General features: G+C 46.2%; 1 protein-coding gene across 4 annotated transcripts in view; it reads left to right on the top strand.

The window, feature by feature from the left end:
* The first annotated feature begins 2,067 nt into the window (after positions 1 to 2,067).
* The window catches only part of AP1B1 (adaptor related protein complex 1 subunit beta 1), a 52,288-nt gene continuing 36,034 nt past the window's right edge, over positions 2,068 to 18,321 (top strand). For 3 of the 4 annotated variants that reach the window (XM_049698320.1, XM_049698322.1, XM_004283756.3), the window contains exon 1: positions 2,068 to 2,225. The gene's annotated coding sequence lies outside the window, so the exon portion shown is untranslated. Of the gene's footprint in view, positions 2,226 to 18,227; positions 18,306 to 18,321 lie in introns of all 4 variants that reach the window. The other variant, XM_049698321.1, reaches the window with a different exon arrangement.

An 18,321-nucleotide genomic window follows, 5' to 3' on the forward strand; every position in this document is an offset into this window, starting at 1 on the left:
AACTATCCAACACCCAGTCCAGGGCATGATTCAGATCAGGGACTTGGGAACTGCTTTCTGAAGGACCCAGATGTCTGGTTCCCTTGCCTTCCTGCCTCTACACTGTTGTCCCTGGATCACCTTTTCCTTCTGTCTCAGCCCATGCAACTGTGTTCTTATTGGGCAAAGCCTAGCACAAATGTCACTTTCCTCAGGATATCCTTCCTGAGCAAACTGACGCTGTGACTTCTGTCTCCTTGGAAATCTTCCATCTCTGACTGCTTCTACCACTAACTTGTCACTTTTACATAAGCTGTCCAGCTTGGTACCTTTAAGTTCCTTGGTTTGTTTTGTTGGGTAATTCTTCTCTTTCCATGTCACATTCCCAGTGAAATTTTGTTTTCCAATGAGGCTGATGGCATTTGCCAACATTTATCATTAGGGGAATGGTGGTTCCTCCAGACAGCTGTATATAGCACATGGAACATGGCATGTACATATAGAATTCTATTTGTTTCCTGTCTACTTCAGAAGAGGATTTAAAAAGTGGAGTAAGGTCTGTAATGTAGTTAATGGTATTGTTCCAATGACAATATCCTGGTTTCAATATTATACTACCAATATATAAAATGTCACCATGGAGGGAAGCTGGGTGAGGGGTACATGATACCCTTTGTGTACTATTTTTGCAACTTCCTGTAAGTCTATAATTATTTTAAAAATAACATTTTATAAAAAGTAGTTGAGGGACTTCCCTGGTGGCACAGTGGTTAAGAATTCACCTGCCGATGCAGGGGACACGTGTTCGAGCCCTGGTCTGGGAAGATCCCACATGCCGTGGAGCAACTAAGCCCGTGTGCCACAACTACTGAGCCTGCGCTCTAGAGCCTGTGAGCCACACCTACTGAGCCCGTGTGCCACAACTACTGAAGCCCACACGCCTAGAGCCCGTGCTCCGCGACAAGAGAAGCCACTGCAATGAGAAGCCCGCACACTGCGACAAAGAGTAGTCCCCACTTGCCGCAACTAGAGAACGCCAGCGCGCAGCAGTGAAGACCCAATGCAGCCAAAAATAAATAAATAAAATAAATTTTTTAAAAAAGTAGTTGAGGCTGATTAAACATAGAAAACTATATTAAATATTAAAACAGTAATATCTGGATTAGATGGGACATACAGACTTGGCTGTGCATGCTTATTTATCAATATATTTTATAATATTAAAAGTTTGGTGACAACCTAAGTGTTCAGCTGTAGGGGATTGTTTTTTAGAACAGTGATGCCACCCATACTGTAGAATTCCATGCAGGCATTGGAAAGCACCAAATAGAAATGTATTTATTGTTTTGGGAAAGCTTTACCAATATCTTGGTGAGTTAAAAATACCGCATGATATGTCGAGTCTGGAAGGGTATTCACCAAAATGTTAAAAATGATTGTCTCAGGTCGGTGGGATTGCAGATGATTTTTTATCTCCTTTTGCTTACTAGTATATTTCCATTTCTCTACAATGCAAATATTATTTTAAATATTTTAAAGAGAATAATCAGAAATTATCTAGGAGGAGGAGAAAGTTAATAGTACCAGAGTTGGGAGCGAGATAGCTATAGAAATTGAGGTCCTGGCCGACCCAGCAAAAGGGGAAATGGGACATTATGAAGTTCTCCTTGGAGGGTCTGAGGTTTTCCCGTAAAACGCGGAATTCCCCTATAGGGCTGCACTGAAGGGCTGCAAGCGCTAGACTAGACTCACAGCTCTAGTTTAACTCTTCCCTTCACAAGGTAAGTGCTCTTGAGCAACACCTGCCCCTTTCAGAACCTCAGTTTTCCCATCTGTAACACAGAAGGGAAACGGACCTCAAAGTCTCTACGAACTTTTTCATCTCCATCACGTTCAATTGCTTAACGGTTAGCTGGCCTAATTTTTCTCCGCGCTCTACCGAAGACAGGGGCAGAGAAGGACGTGTCGGGGGCGGAGTTAATTCCGGTAGGCCCCGCCCCTTCTGGCCCCACCCCGCGGGCACCAACCCCCGCCCCAGCCAGTGCACCCTTGACCCCGCCCCCAGCCCGTGCGTCCACCGGAAGTGCGCGCGCGCGGGCAGCTCACTTCCGCCCGGCAGGTGACAGTCGTGGGGCTCGGAGCTGCCGGCGGCACGGACGCACGGGGAGAGCAGGGGGACAAGGCCGCAGACATTTTACTGCCGCGTCGAGCAGCGCCGTGGCTCCGGGAGCCGTTCGGACCTGTGGGTGAGGAAACGGGAAGCCTGACGAGGCCGGAGAAGTGGTGGGGCGGGGAGTCAGGGGTCTGAGGTGAGGGGTTTCTGGGGTCAAAGGTCACGGAGAGGACAGGGAGCTGGAGGGGCTAGAGTGGCTTCCCAAGCCAGGACGAGGCAGAAGGGCTGCGGGTTCATTCATTCGCGCCTCCTTGGCCGCCGGCCTGCACCCCAGCCACCCCAAGTCCGCATTCCCTCCCAGGGCGCCCTCCCGGAGAGACTCCTAGACTTAGGCCTGAGAGAGCCTGCGCCTGGCCAGACAGGAAACTTCTCTTTGGGTACTGGTTCCCCCTGCACAGTCACCCCCGTGGCTATCCTGAGGCCTCCTCGTCGTTCAGGGCCTTATCTCTTTGCCAAGGTTCAAAAAGGAAAAAAAGAAAAACTAAGAAATGGCCCGGCGCAGCCTCCTCTGGGGTGGGGTTGGGCTTGGTCTGTCCGTAGGCGCCTCACGGACAAGTTAACTGGGGACACCTGTAATAATGCCAAAAGTACTGATGGAAATGCTAGCTACTGGTTACTGAGCTCCTCCTACTGTGTACCAAGCCCTGTGCTAGGCACTTATAATGCCTCATTTAAGCTTCCCAGCAACCTTTGTGAGGTAGCTACTGTTGTTATCCCCATTTTATCCACGAGGAAACTGAGGCACAGAGAGGTTAAATCACACCTGTAAGGTCAATTGGGTAGTATAGACAAGAGCCAGGGTTCCCACCCAGGCTCTCACGGACCTGTAAGTGCAGAGACAAAGGAGAGGCTGGAGCAAGGTTGGGGTGTAGGGGCTATTTAATATTTTTAGCTACCATTAAATTTGCACCTATATAAAGATGTAGCCTTCTTGCTTCTCGTCTGATCTTCATAAGGAGTATTTGATTCACTTTCTTCAGGATGAAACAGTTCTGTAGGCTATTGCTATAACTGATTACCTTTCAGGGCAAGAGAGGAAGTTTTTCCTGACTATTGAGAACTGTGAGACATAAAACAGGCTGGCCATGAAATGAATTTAAGAATATCCAGGACTTCCCTGGTGGCGTAGTGGTTGGGAATCCGCCTGCCAATGCAGGGGACACGGGTTTGAGCCCTGGTCCGGGAAGATCCCACATGCCGCAGAGTAACTAAGCCCATGTGCCACAACTACTGAGCCTGCGCTCTAGAGCCTGTGAGCCACAGCTACTGAGCCCACACACCACAACTACTGAAGCCTACGCACCTAGAGCTCATGTTCCACAACAAGAGAAGCCATGACAATGAGAAGCCCACGCACCTCAACAAAGAGTAGCCCCCACTTGCTGCAACTAGAGAAAGCCTGCACGCAGCCATGAAGACCCAACACAGCCAAAAAACTAACTAAAGAAATTAATTTTTTTAAAAAAAGAAAAAAACAATATCCAGAACCTCTCTTGAGAGTGGTTGAGCTGCATTCTTTTTGGAGTGAAGAGAGGAACCACGTGACCGCTAGGGGATCTTTTGGCCCTGGGTTCTTGAAGAACATTCCCAAGGGAAGGGTCTGTGTCTCTGAGAAAAGTACAGGTCCCATGGCTTCTTGACTGGGGAGCCACATCTTGTCCAGGAGCTGGTAAGGTGATTTCATGGCCAGAGGATGAGGCTTTGTGAGTCTGAGCCTTATTCCTTTGCAGAGACATTCACTTGCTCCAGTTCTGCCTCAGTTTCCCTGATAGCAGCACAGAGCTGCTGATTTCCTACCCAATGCTAGGTATTATAAGCCTTAACGAACCCTTGAGGGTTTCCACATGCTTCTGAAGAAAGCTGTGATATAAATATTACTGTAGTGCCTGTTTTTAAACTCTACGATCTGTTCTCCTAGTTCCATTGAATTCACGGAAACTTAATATTGTCACCTTATCCCCATCCTTCCAAGGGAGGATTTGAGATGAAGTGACTTGTCACAGATGGTAGGAACATGAGCAGAGCTCAGAGCATCTGGCTCCCTGTCCTGAGTTGAGCCTACCAGGCCTCTTCGACCTCTTAGAGCAGCTTCATGAAGAGTGACTTCACTAGTTTACAAAGACTCAGATCCCTTAGAGGTTGTGTAGAGATTATCTGTTGAGTGTGGTTTGAGCAGAGGCTTCACCTGAGCGACGTGAATAGCTTAGAGGTGTGATGGAAAAAGCACTCCTCGACTCCCCATCAGTTAACCCTGGGTTCCAGTCCCAGCTCAGCAGCTTCTTGGTAGTGTGACCTGGAGCCTTCTTTACCTCAGCTCTCAAATAATACCTTCCCCTCCCCACCCCCCCCACCACCGAACACTGGCATATGTCGGGGCTGGACAAGGACATTTGTCAGAGCCTGTTGTGGTGGTGGGTGCCTTGACCCTAGGCAGTTGATGCCCACTGGGGGCCTGGTTTTGGGGGTGTTACTTCTATCTGCAGACAGAGACCTTTATGTACACAGGACTTCTCCCATCCTTCTTGTTTCACTTCCTAAAAGTGTTTCAGAAGAAATTCAGTCTGTTGGTCCTCCTGGCTCTGGGCTTGGACTTTCATCTTTTTCTAGTCATCCTTTGAAGCTGTTGTATGTCTTGACTGCTCACTTCCTGAAAACCCCCACGCCTGGCACCAAAGCCTGATGTGCTGATGGTGAGCAAACATTGCTTGGTTATGAGTTTCGCGCTTTGGTGTATTTCTGAAAGCTAAAGGGGCATCTGTTGCTTGTAGGTATTTCTTTTTCTGAACAGGTCTTTTTTTTTTTTTTTTTGTGGTACGTGGGCCTCTCACTGCTGTGGCCTCTCCCATTGCAGAGCACAGGCTCCGGATGCGCAGGCTCAGTGGCCATGGCTCACAGGCTCAGCCGCTCCGCAGCATATGGGATCTTCCCGGACCGGGGCACGAACCCGCGTCCCCTGCATCGGCAGGCGGACTCTCAACCACTGCGCCACCAGGGAAGCCCTGAACAGGTCTTTTTGCCTAAGATAGGTCACTGATAAGTTATCAGAGCACAGGAATGGTTTTTGTGTTCTTCTTCGCTTCACACAGAGAGGAACAAATAACTCCAGAGAGAGAATATTACTTGGGCAAGTGGCGAATCCTTTAAAAAAAAAATTCTGCTTGAATATCCATCAGTGGATCCTCATTGCTCTCAGGCTGAAATTCACATTCCTTAGCGTGGCGGTCAAAGCCTTTTGAGCTCTGACCTCTGCCGGGTTCTCCTGCCTCATCTCTCCTACTACTCACTTCCAGCATCTCCCCAAGTTCCAGTCAAACTCAACTGCTTGCCACTTCTGCCATCCCCAGTTGTTTACCTCTGTGTCTTTGCTTTGTGCTGTTCCCACCTCCTGAGCACCAGTTCCTGTCACACACACCCACTTCTTTGCTAGACCACTACTTGGTGCTTCCCATCTGATCATCTCCTGCACCTTGCAAGCCTGAACTGGTTGTCCTGTGGCATTGATCACAGTGGGTTGTCATTGTCTGTGTACTTGGCTGTCTTCTAAGTAAACAGCTCTTAATCCCTGGAGAGGACTTGTTTTAACTGTCTGTGTCTCCAGCACCTAGTGAAATATCTGGCACATAGTAGGTGCTCAGTAAATGTCTGGTGAATGAATGAATGAATATCACATTGAATTTTTAGGATTCCTTGACTCCTAAGGAATTCAGAGCACTTCCCAGATGATCTCCTGTCCATCATCATGTCACCCCAGGGAGGTAGGGAGAAATCTGCCCAATGGTGGGAATAACTACTCTCGAACTACTGCTACCACCCAGCCAGCCATCAGAGTGCTTCAGGGCCTCCAGAGACCTGGGGGTTGGAGAGCAGCAGGAGGTGCTGGTGGTAACGGCTCTCCCTGTGTAGTAGTAAAAGTGGCTAACATTTATCAAGCACTTGGTGGGCTGGGTACTGCTGAGGGCTTTGCATGTATTCACTTGTTTTAGCCTCACAAACCCCTCAAGTATGTGACATTGTAATTCTCGTTTTGCAGTTGTGGTATGGTTGTGCCTGTTAGGTTGTGTAGACCCCTTGAGAGCCCATGTTGTACCCTCTGTGGCCACCTTTCCTTTCCCAATCCCTTGTTCTTGAATTGTCTCCTGTTATTTAATGGAGCTGAGGAAGGGCTTGGCTATGGTTCTAGCCTCCCAAGCCTCATGCTTTTTGGGTTTTTGGCCTTGGACTTGACCTCTGACCTCCATTAAGAGGGTCTCCCTGAAGTTGGGAGGCCTTCTCTAGTTAAGGTAACAGTATGGTTGGTTGACTACAGAATGCCCAGAGGTCATCATCAGCCAGGATGCCTTAGTCATTGATCCATTGTCTCCTCTGTGGACTTGAGCTGCAAGATTTGTAGGTTTGGAAGTCAGGTCTCAAAAGCTTTAAAACTGGGACTTCAATGGCAGTCCAGTGGTTAAGACTCCACGCTTCCACTGCAGGGGGTGCGGGTTCAATCCCTGGTATGGGAAATAAGATCCCACAAGCTGTGTGGCGTGGCCAGAAAGTTTAAAAAAAAAAAAAAAAGTTTTAAAACCAGCCCTTCAGTGTTGGTTTTCAGCAGTGAAGACATTTGTTACAGCTGAGCTCTATAGAGGACTAGCCTTAGGTGACATACTCTTTTTTTTTTTTTTTTTTTTTTTTTTGCGGTGTGCGGGCCTCTCACTGTTGCGGCCTCTCCCATTGCGGAGCACAGGCTCCGGACGCGCAGGCTCAGTGGCCATGGCTCACAGGCCCAGCCGCTCCGCAGCATGTGGGATCTTCCCGGACCGGGGCACGAACCTGCGTCCCCTGCATCGGCAGGCGGACTCTCAACCACTGCGCCACCAGGGAAGCCTGGATGACATACTTTTTATCACACCCTAATTGCTTTTAGGGTCCTAAGCATATTTAGAGTAGAATGACAAAATTTCATTATAGCAAGCTATTGAGTCTTTTCTGTGGTTTTCACTCTTTGATCTCTAAGGGCTGGGTGGCTGGATGTTGAGACACTGAGGACAGAGCCTTCATATGCCCAACATTCATTTATTCGTTTGTTCGTTCCTTCATTCATTCAGTATTTATTGAGCCCTGCTGTGCCCCTGGCACTGGGCTAAATGTGGTGACAGGTAAACAAGCCAGACAGTTTCTGCCCTTGGATTGCTTACCACATTCTAGTGGGGGAGAGAGACAAAGAAGAAATAGAAAACAAATGTTATAATTAGAAAAACAGATAAATCATGAGGGAAATGAGGCAGAGCAGCTCACCCCTGTTAAAATGTAAGCCAGATCTCAGGACTCTTGCTTAAAACCCTCCAGTGGCACTCAGCTTATTCAGAGTAAAAGCCAGAGTCCTTACCTTGACCTGTAAGGCCCCCTCCATTCTCTGACCTCATAACCCACTGCCCCCCTCACAGCTCACTCTGTTCAAGCCACATCACTTCCCTGCTGTTCCTCAAACAGGCCAGGCATACTCCCACCTTTGCACTATTTTTTATGCCTGGAAGGCTCTTCCCCAGGCAGTGTCACCTCTCAAGGAGGCCTTTTGTGGCCACCCTGGTTAAATTTCAACCTCCCACTCGTCCTCCCCCACACTCCCTATCCTCCTTCCCTGCTTTCTTTTTCTCCATAGCATTTATCACTGTCTGAGATACTATATATGTTACTTATTTATCTTGCTTGTAGTTCCTGTCTGCCATTAGGATGTAAGTTCTATGAAGGGAAAGGTTTTTGTCTGTTTAATTCACTGCTTCATCCCCAGCATATAAACCTATTTATGGCTCAGTAAATATGTGAATAGGAGTACTGGGCTATGAGGACAGAAAAATACCTACTTAGTGCGTGCAAGGATGGTATCTTTGAAGTGATGTCACCTAAGCTGAGATTTGAAGGATAAATCTAGAAGCTGGAGAGATAATCCAGGCAGAAGGATCAGCAAGTATGAAGGCAGTGAAGAGCTTGTCAACTAGAGGAACACAGAAGGCTGTGGGCCTGGAGGGTTATAGGCGGAAGGAAGGGCCTAGCTGAGCTCACATCATAGCCTGTGTCAGAACCCCCTCTGCACACCTCCCCCAGTAATTTGTTTCCCCACTTCCTGCAGCTCTGGTCACCCTGAGCTGATGCCCAGGGCTGGGGATAGTGATCTGATGGTGATCTGAAGGAAGTGGCCTGAACATTTCTCCCATTGGAGATGTTGCCACCTGACCGTCTACCCTTTGCCCTTTCTTCTCTCTCTTATCATTTATCTACTTACCTTCCATTTACTGTCTGTAAAATGGGCTAGGGTGTTTGGCATTCTCAATTTCAAAATAGCTTGACAACCAGAACAGATGTAGCTCTGACCCTGGCAAACACCATGAAATCAACATTGGGAAGCTGCTCTCTAGCTGAGGTTGGTTTACAAAACATGAAATTTCCCTAAGAGGAGGATTGAGCACCAGTCATTTGAATATTTACTGAGCCCCTACTACTTGCCAGGTACCAGTCTAGGAGCTAGGAATACAGTAGGGAACAAAATGAACAAAATCCTTGTCCTTATGGAATTTCATTATGGAGGGGAAAAAAATAGATAAGTGTTTTATCCTATGTTGGTGATAAGTACTTAGAGGAAAAAACAGAAAGAGGAAAGAAGGATAGGAAGTGTGGGGGATTTGTTGGGGGTGTGTACAGTTTTAAATAAAGTGGTTGGAGAAGACCTCAGTGAGAAGGTGACATTTGAGCCAAGACATGAAAGAGGTGAGGGATACATACACTACCAAATGTAAAATAGATACCTAGTGGGAAGCAACTGCATAGCACAGGGAGATCAGCTCGGTGCTTTGTGACCACCTAGAGGGGTGGGATAGGGAGGGTGGGATAAGGAGGGTGGGAGGGAGACGCAAGAGGGAGGAGATATGGGGATATATGCATATGTGTAGCTGATTCACTTTGTTATAAAGCAGAAACTAACACACTATTGTAAAGCAATTATACTCCAATAAAGATATTAAAAAAAAAGAGGTGAGGGACTGGGGTGGGGGGGAGGAAAGAAATAGGTGCGGGAGATTAAGAGGTACAAACTTCCAGTTACAACATAAATGAGTCACAGGTATGAAATGTACAGCGTGGAGAATATAGTCCATAACTATGTAATATCTGTATGGTGACATATCATAACTAGACTTACAGTGGTGATAACTTGGAAATATGTATAAATATCGAATCACTATGTTGTGTAAAAGGAACTAACATAGTGTTGTAGGTCAATTATACTTTAAAAAACAAACAAACTTACAGAGAAAGAGATAAGATTTGTGGTTACCAGAGGTGGGGGTTGGGGGAAGGGGAATTGAATGAAGGCAGTCAAAAGGTACAAGCTCCCAGTTAAAAGATACATAAGTATTAGGAATGTAATGCACAACATGATAAATATAATTAACACTGCTGTGTGTTGTGTATGAAAGTTGTTGAGAGTAAACTTAGATTTCTCATCACAAGGAAAACATTTTTTTTCTGTTTTATTTTGTATTTATATGAGATGATGGATGTTCACTAAACTTACTGTGATAATCATTTCATGATGTATGAAAGTCAAATCATTATGCTGTACACCTTAAACTTATACAGTGCTGTATGTCAATTATATCTCAATAAAACTGGAGGGGGGAAAAAAGATGAGGAGCTGAGCCATGAGACTTTATAGAGAAAGAGCCTCCTTGGCAAAGTGAACAGCATGTGCAAAGGCCCTGGGGTTGAAACATGCCTGTTGTGTTCCAGGATCAGCAAAGAGGCCCGTATGGCTGGAACTGAGGGAGTGATGGGGAGAACAGTGGAAGAAGAGTTTGAAAGAGATAATGACAGGGAGGGTGTGTGTGTGAGAGACAGAAGCGGGTATGCATCTCATCTAGGGCTTTGTGGGCCATGAGGCCATGGTAGGGACTTTGGCTTTTACTCTGAGACAGGGAACCATTGGGGGATTTTGAGCAGAGGGGTGCCATTGTGTGATTTAGACTGTCATAGGACCATTCTGGCTGTTGCCGGGATGGGCTGTCAGGTGCAGTGTGGAAGCAGCTTTGGTAGCAATCTCAGTGGGAGGGGATGATGGCCTGGGGCCAGGTGGTAGTGATAGAGCTGGTGAGAAGCCCCCTTCGTGGACTCGGAATTCATTTTGAGGTTAGGCCCGACAGGAATTACTGATGGATTAGATGTATGATATGAGACAGAGTGTGTTATCAAGGGTAACTGAGGTTTTGGGCCTGAGAACCTGTCAAAGATGGTTTTGGTAATAACTGGATAATGAAGACTGCAGGATGAGTCAGTTGGGGGATAGGAGGAAGCAAGTGGCAGTTTTTATCATTTTAAGTTTGAGCTGCCTGTTAGCCATATAGACATTCCAGTGATATCAGGCAATTTGAATATATGAGCTGGGAGTTCAGAGGAGAGGTTGGGCCTGGGGATGTAAAGTTGTGAGTTGTCAGCACATAGATGGTACTTAAAGGCATGACACTGGATGAAGCAAGCAGCTGGAGGAGGGAAGAGGGCCTCTGGGAAAGGGCAGAGGAACCAGGCCTGAGCCCTGGGGCACTCCAGGTGTTGAAGGAGAGGGAGAGGAGGAGGAACAAAGGAGACTAGACAGTGGGGTAGAAGGGAAAGTGGAGAGCATGACATCCTGTAATCCAAGGGAAGAAAATGTTTCAAGGAGGATGGAGTGATCAGTAGCATCAAATGCTTGTTAGCATGAGACTTGTCATAAGATCACTGCGTCTTCTGCTGGCAGGGTCCAACTCACCCTGGCATCCAAGGCTGTCTTTGAATCTCATCCTTCCCTGACTAACCTCATCTGCTCCTTTCCCTGCCATGATCTTGCCTTCAGCCAAGCAGGGGTCTCACAGACTCCTAAATATGTGTGCTTGTTTTGGCCTTGGATATGTCACTCCTCTCTCAGCATCTCTAACTCCTCATTTTTAAATAGGTTACTGGAGAATTAAATGACACAGGGGCTCTAAATTACTTAGCACAGAAACTGTGCCCCAGCCAGTGTTTGTGTTTGTTTAGTTATTCTCAATTCACTCCCTGTTATGTGGTCATCTTGTGGGTCTTCTCCATGTCACCTTCGCCCCACCCTTTCCAAATCCGACACATATTTTCATGTCCAGCCAAGCCCCTTTTAATCCAAGAGGGCTTCCTTTGATGCTCCACTCATCTCAAAGTCTCCTCCTCAGAGCTTTGGTGGCAGTTATCTGGAGGGCATGATTACTCTGCTGTTCCCCTGAAGTCCTTCACCTGCCCTCTGAATCTGTAGGAGCCATCAGGAAAAGATTGTTCTTTGTCTGCTGTGTGTGAGCTCCTGTGTGGGGCGCAGTTGCAGGCTTGGAGCTGATGGTGCTCCACACTGTTAAACATGTTATATCCAAAATGTGACAGATTTTCAGAAAGTGTTCCCAATGTATAGGCGGGAAAACTGAGGTCTCAGGAGCCTAGTTCTTTAGTCTTTGGCCTCTGTTTCCTCATCTTCATTGATTTAAGGATTGTTCAGAAGAAGCCCCTATTATTTCGTTTATTTATTTATTTTTGGCTATGTTGGGTCTTCATTGCTGTGCCCAGGCTTTCTCTAGTTGCGGCGAGCGGGGGCTACTCTTCATTGCAGTACGCAGGCTTCTCATTGCAGTGGCTTCTCTTGCTGCAGAGCAGGACTCTAGGAATGTGGGCTTCAGTAGTTATGGCTCACGGGCTCCAGAGCGCAGGCTCAGTAGTTGTGGCGCACAGGCATAGTTGCTCCATGGCATGTGGGATCTTCCCAGACCAGGGTGCGAACCTGTGTCCCTTGCATTGGCAGGCAGATTCTTAACCAATGCGCCACCAGGGAAGTCCTTGTTACTTCGTTTTTAAGGAACTTTTCCTTGGCAGCAGATCTTTCCATGCATTACTGCTTGTAGATTAGTCGAGAACTGGCCCTTGATGCTAGAATTCAGTCCTAGAGACTCAGTGCTGATAGAAGAACGTTTGCATGTACCATTTGCCTGCCTTTAGTTCCTTTTCATTTTGAGACTTTAATTGCTAGTGGGTCTCAGAAGATTGACTTTGACTAGTCAGTTTTCCTCCAAATCCCAGGAGACCCATAACTGGGTGATCTCATCCAGACAGGCTTTCACTAGGCACATTACCAAGCTTGACATCCCTGCTGTCCAAACTGGATGGGCTGGCCCTAAAATAACCTGTAATTCAACCTTCGAGGGACTCGGCAGGGATGTGTGGCAACATACTTCACATACCATTTAGCCTAGAGTGTGTGTGTTTCTGCCAGGGTTTCATCAGAGAGGAGGAGCTGCCTCACTGGACACAGTGGGATGTGTGTGACCTCATTATGGAGCAGGAGTAGAGTGTGTCAGCGCTACCATTTTCTAGCTGTGTGACTCCAGACAAATGCCTTGACCTCTCTGGGCTTCGGTTTCCTTATATGAAACTTGGGATATTATCAATACCTTCTTCACAGATTACTGTAAAGCTGTTTACGTAGTTTCTGGCCCATAGCACATATCCATCTGTCATTACCACTTCCATCGCCACCTTTGTTTCAATTCTTGTGCCAAGCCCAAAGGAGAATACAGTATTTTCTCATAGTAATTGAACTGGCTTGAAAGAGCCTATCTGAGTTTGGTGACCACATTGTCTCAGAGAGAAAGTCTGAAATCTGGTTTCTCTACTGCTGACTCACCTTTTTTTTTTTTTTTTTTTCCTCACTCTTGTGGCCTCTCCTGTTGCGCAGGTTCAGTGGCCATGGCTCACGGGCCCAGCCGCTCTGCGGCATGTGGGATCTTCCCGGACCGGGGCAGGAACCCGTGTCCCCTGCATCAGCAGGCGGACTCTCAACCACTGCACCACCAGGGAAGCCCCTGACTCACCTTTTAATCTTCAAGGTGGCCTTACCTGTTTACCTGTCTGTAATGTGAACTTGAGTACTGACTTGTGAGGACATTTTCCTTTTTTTTTTTTTCCAATTTATTTATTTTATTTTTCTCTGTGTTGGTTCTTCATTGCTGTGCGCGGGCTTTCTCTAGTTGCGGCGAGCGGGGGCTACTCTTCATTGTGGTGTGCAAGCTTCTCATTGAGGTCTTCTTGTTGTGGAGCACAGGCTCTAGGCACATGGGCTTCAGTAGTTGCGGCACGCAGGCTCAGTTGTTGTGGCTCGCGGGCTCTAGAACGCAGGCTCAGTAGTTGTGGCACATGGGCTTAGTTGCTCCACAGCATGTGGGATCTTCCTGGACCAGGACTCGAACCATGTCCCCTGCATTGGCAGGTGAATTCTTAACCACTGCACCACCAGGGAAGTCCCCCTAGCTTAGTCTTGACTGTCCTTGAGCAGGTTTCTGAAAGCTATTCATCAGGCAAGGGTTTAACAGTAAAATTCAGCACTGAAGTTGGAAGCCACCAACACAGACTTTTAAGGATCAGTTTTCCCTGCCCGGATATCCTTGAATTCAGAGATGGGTCTTGGGAGCTGGATCAGACCTTGTCAGATGTCTTTCTCCCCGTTTCGCTTCCTCAACTTCTCTGGCTGGTCTCACTACACCGATAGTCTCCCTGGTTCCATCACTGGATGCCGATGGCGTGCAGTCCACTGTGCTGGTGCAAGTCCTGGTGCTGGGGTCCTCTGGGGCAATGGTGTTTGAGCAAAGACTGAAGGAGGAGCCCGGGGGTGGGGATAGTGTTTTGAATTAGATGCACCATTGTTTTCTAAACTGCATTATGTTTAAAAGAGATGATACATGCATAGGATATAAAATTCCCAAGATAGACAAAGGTAAACGATGAAGGGTCAGTCTCTTACCCCAACCATTGGTAATCCAGCTTCCTTTCTTGAGGCAACCACTGTCCACTTTTCTTATTTACCCTTTCAAGGATAGTCCATGCATTTGCAAACACTTGGTATTTATGTTTTATTAATATTTTAATTTTTAATAGAAATGGTAGTATACTACATATAGTTTTTCATCTTGCTTTTTTTCACTTAATATCTTAGAGAGTGTTACATACAAGTACATGTAGAACTGCCTCATTCTTTTTCATGATTGCACAGTATTCCCCATGTCTGTATGTAGTGCCGTAATTTTTTTTTTAACATCTTTATTGGGGTATAATTGCTTTACAATGGTGTGTTAGTTTCTGCTTTATGACAAAGTGAATCAGTTATACATATACATATGTTCCCATATCTCTTCCCTCTTGCGTCTCCCTCCCTCCCACCCTCCCTATCCCACCCCTCCAGGCGGTCACAAAGCACTGAGCTGATATCCCTGTGTTATGCGGCTGCTTCCCACTAGCTATCTACCTTACATTTGTTAGTGTATATATGTCCATGCCTCTCTCTCGCCTTGTCAGAGCTCACCCTTCCCCCTCCCCATATCCTCAAGTCCATTCTCCAGTAGGTCTGTGTCTTTATTCCTGTCTTACCCCTAGGTTCTTCATGACATTTTTTTTCTTAAATTCCATATATATGTGTTAGCATACGGTATTTGTCTTTCTCTTTCTGACTTACTTCACTCTGTATGACAGACTCTAGGTCTATCCACTTCATTACAAATAGCTCAATTTCGTTTCTTTTTTAAACCAGTCAGTCCTCTGTGGGAGGACATTTAAGGTGTTTACAGTGTTTTGCTATTATAAAGGATGCCACATGAGTAACTGTATCTACATAGTTTTATACATATAGAAGAAACTCCTGGAAGCAGAATTACTAGGTCAGTGGGTAAGTACCTTTGCAATTTTGGTAGCTGCTGTTGCCAAATTACTATAGAGGTTGTAGCAATTTAGACTCTCACTGCATCGTATGAGGGTATCTATTTCCCCACATCAACACCAACAAGGAGTGTTAGCAGACTTCTGGGCCTTTACCAATCCAATAGCTGATGGATGGTATTTCATTGTAATTTCCATTTCTCTTACAAGTAAGCCTAAATCGTTGTATTTCATTTTCTATGAATGGGTCACATCCTTCGCCATTCTCTTTGTAGTCACTTTTTATGTATTAAGGAAAATAAGCTTTTGTGATGTGATGCAACAGTTTTTGTGTGTGTGTTTCTTTTGTTTTGTACGCCATTTGGTTTTTATTGGTTTTGGCCATGCAGGAGAACTTGATTTTTATATAATTGAATTCATAGGTCTTTTAAGACTTCTTGATTTTATGTCATACTCAGAAAGGCTTTATTTCCTTTGGATTATACAGTGCTCTATTTTTCTTCTCCAGCATTGGGTTCTACTTTGTTATTTTTTTAAAATAATTAATGTTTGTTTAATTTACACCAAGTGAAATGCTCAGCTCTTACGTGTACAGTTTGGCCAGTATCTGCATCAAAATACAGATCATTTCCGTCACCCCTAGAGTTCTTTCACCCACGCATAAATCAGTCCTTCCCACCTAGAAGCATCCACTGATCAGACTTCTGTCACTATAGGTTAATTTTGCCTCTTCTGCTTATTCTAGAATTTCATATTTACGATGTTTATGTTTGCAGTTGTCAGTGTCTTTCATTCTCACATTATCCCGTCAGTGGTAAATTCCCCATTTTTTTTTAATTTATTTTTTTATTTATCTTTGGCTGCTTTGGGTCTTCGTTGCTGTGCATGGGCTTTCTCTAGTTGTGGCGGGCTGGGGCTACTCTTCATTGCGGTGCGAGGGTTTCTTATTGCAGTGGCTTCTCTTGTTGTGGAGCACGGACTCTAGGCGCACGGGCTTCAGTATTTGCGGCTCGCGGGCTCTAGAGTGCAGGCTCAGTAGTTGTGGCGCACGGGCTTAGTTGCTCCACGGCATGTGGGATCTTCCTGGACCAGGGCTCAAACCCTTGCCCCCTGCGTTGGCAGGTGGATTCTTAACCACTGCGCCACCAGGGAAGTCCCTGAGTTCCCCATTTTTAAGAGATGAAGTTGAATTGTAGAGATGAAGTAAACTGTAACCTCAGCTCAGTATTCTTCAGTTAATTATTATTAGCAAGTTTGAGACCTTGGAGAAAAGTTGAAATATATTCAATATTTTCTTTTTTAAAAAATTAATTAATTAATTTATTGATCTTGGTTGTGTTGGGTCTTCGTTGCTGCGTGCGGGCTTTCTCCAGTTGCGGCAAGCAAGGGCCACTCCTCGTTGCTGTGCACAGGCCTCTCACTGTGGTGGCCTCTCCCATTGCGGAGCACGGGCTCCAGGGACACGGGCCTCAGTAGTTGTGGCATGTGGGCTCAGTAGTTGTGGTGCACGGGCTCTAGAGCACCAGCTCAGTAGTTGTGGCGCACAGGCTCAGTTTCTCTGCAGCATGTGGGATCCTCCTGGACCAGGGATCGAACCCATGTCCCCTTCATTGGCAGGCATATTCCTAACCACTGCGCCACCAGGGAAGTCCCTCAATATTTTCTCAAAAAAAAATTTTTTTTTTTTTTTTGTGGCGCTATGCGGCATGCGGGATCCTAGTTCCCCAGCCAGGGATCTAACCCATGCCTTCTGCACTGGAAGCATGGAGTCTTAACCACTGGACCACCAGGGAAGTCCCTTAATGTGTTTTTTAATAGATTTAAATTCATTTTCTTAGCTTAAAACACAGAAAGATATTTTTAATCTCCTGGTCATAAAATTACATTTAGATTTGTGATGACGCAAAAATTTTAAAAGTGTTGAGGACTTTTTTTCTTAAACCCAACCCTAACTCCAGTTGCTAAAATTCAGTCTTTAGCTGACAATATTTTTTGTGAGTTTTTTTCCTTTCCTTTCCTTCCTAGGGCCTCATTTTTCCACTCTTAAATTACATCTTTGTCCCTGGCCAGTACGTCAGTGATTCTCACCAAGGACTTCTTTATAATTCTAGAAAACGTAGGAGAAAACTACTCTGTTTCAGGCCTTATTACTCAGTTCATTTCTTTACACCTAGTGACAAGGGAAGCAGCCCTTGTCAATAGGATTTAAAACCAAGAAAAAAGTAAGATTAACAGGAACTGGCCCTGGGATTGTGGCATCAGAGTCATCTACTGAGAATGGATGTGGGGAGGGAGGACAGAGGTGGGGACAGCAGCAGTGTCTCCTCCAAAGACAAACTGGTCCCAGGTGTGCCCCACTTTGAATTTGGACAGTGCCATCCCCTTCAGGCATTCCTTGGCCTGTAAATACTGAAACTGAGGGGTATCCCAGCATAGAATGCTGTATCCTTAGCAGAAGTGACTCATCACATTGGCCAGAGCAGCTTCTGAAACAAAAATTCCCTCCAATTATTGCCTTTTTTAATGCGCTCTGCCACTTCCAAAGATGGAATCCAAACCCTAAGCTTTTTCTTGCCTAAATTGGCTGCTTGCTTTCAATTGTGGCTCATGTACATGGTCAGAGTCTTAGCCCCTGTGGCCTCCATTAGCAGGGATACAATGCATAGCAACGGCTGAGAGCAGGGCCAAGAAAAGCACCAGTCTTTCCTGTGGCATCTGCAAGTCTGAGCTCAAAGTCTGACTGAACTGTAGGGTTTTTTCCATTCCTGCAGAGAGAATGAAAAATCTCTCTTGCGCTGATACCCTAGGCAACTGCGGTGAAAGAACATGCGGAGGTAGCCACCCTCAGTAGATCCACATGGTGCTGGTGATCTTTCATGGTGAGGTGAGATTTTTTTCATCAGTGCTCTGGGGTGGCTTTGCAAAAGCATTTTCATTTCTCTCCATCTTCTCCTTCCTCCTCTACCTTAATTTCCTGTATGTGAAACAACTTCAGAGGGATACAATTTCTGCATCAGCAGTCCCACTGGGCCCTCTGCAGAGGGATATGCGAAATAGATACTGTGGAGGAAAGAGGCCACCAGCGCCAGCCGTCACATGGGATGGCGGTTTAAGTTTGTGAGTAGTTGCTTAGCACCTGTAAAAGGAAGAGTGTCATCAAAAGCTCCAGCTGTAGGGGCATCAGCAGCTGTGGTGGCTTCACTAGCTGACCCTGCAGCTCTCTTGCTTTTTTTAATCCCCCAAAGAGAAATTTTCCCACCCTTTCCTCCATCTGGGTGGTTGCATCCAACACAGATCTGCCAGGCTGTGTTCTGGGAATTCAGGGCCCTTGGATGTTGTGTTGTGCCTGCAGATGAGGGGAACACCTGTGACACCCTCCTCTACCAGAGAAGGAAGAATTTCTGGGCAGCGCTGAAGTTGGACATCTAAGGTAGTTTTTGCTTTGT

Source organism: Orcinus orca, chromosome 15, assembly GCF_937001465.1.
Source record: "Orcinus orca chromosome 15, mOrcOrc1.1, whole genome shotgun sequence".
NCBI classification, from domain to species: Eukaryota; Metazoa; Chordata; class Mammalia; order Artiodactyla; family Delphinidae; genus Orcinus; species Orcinus orca.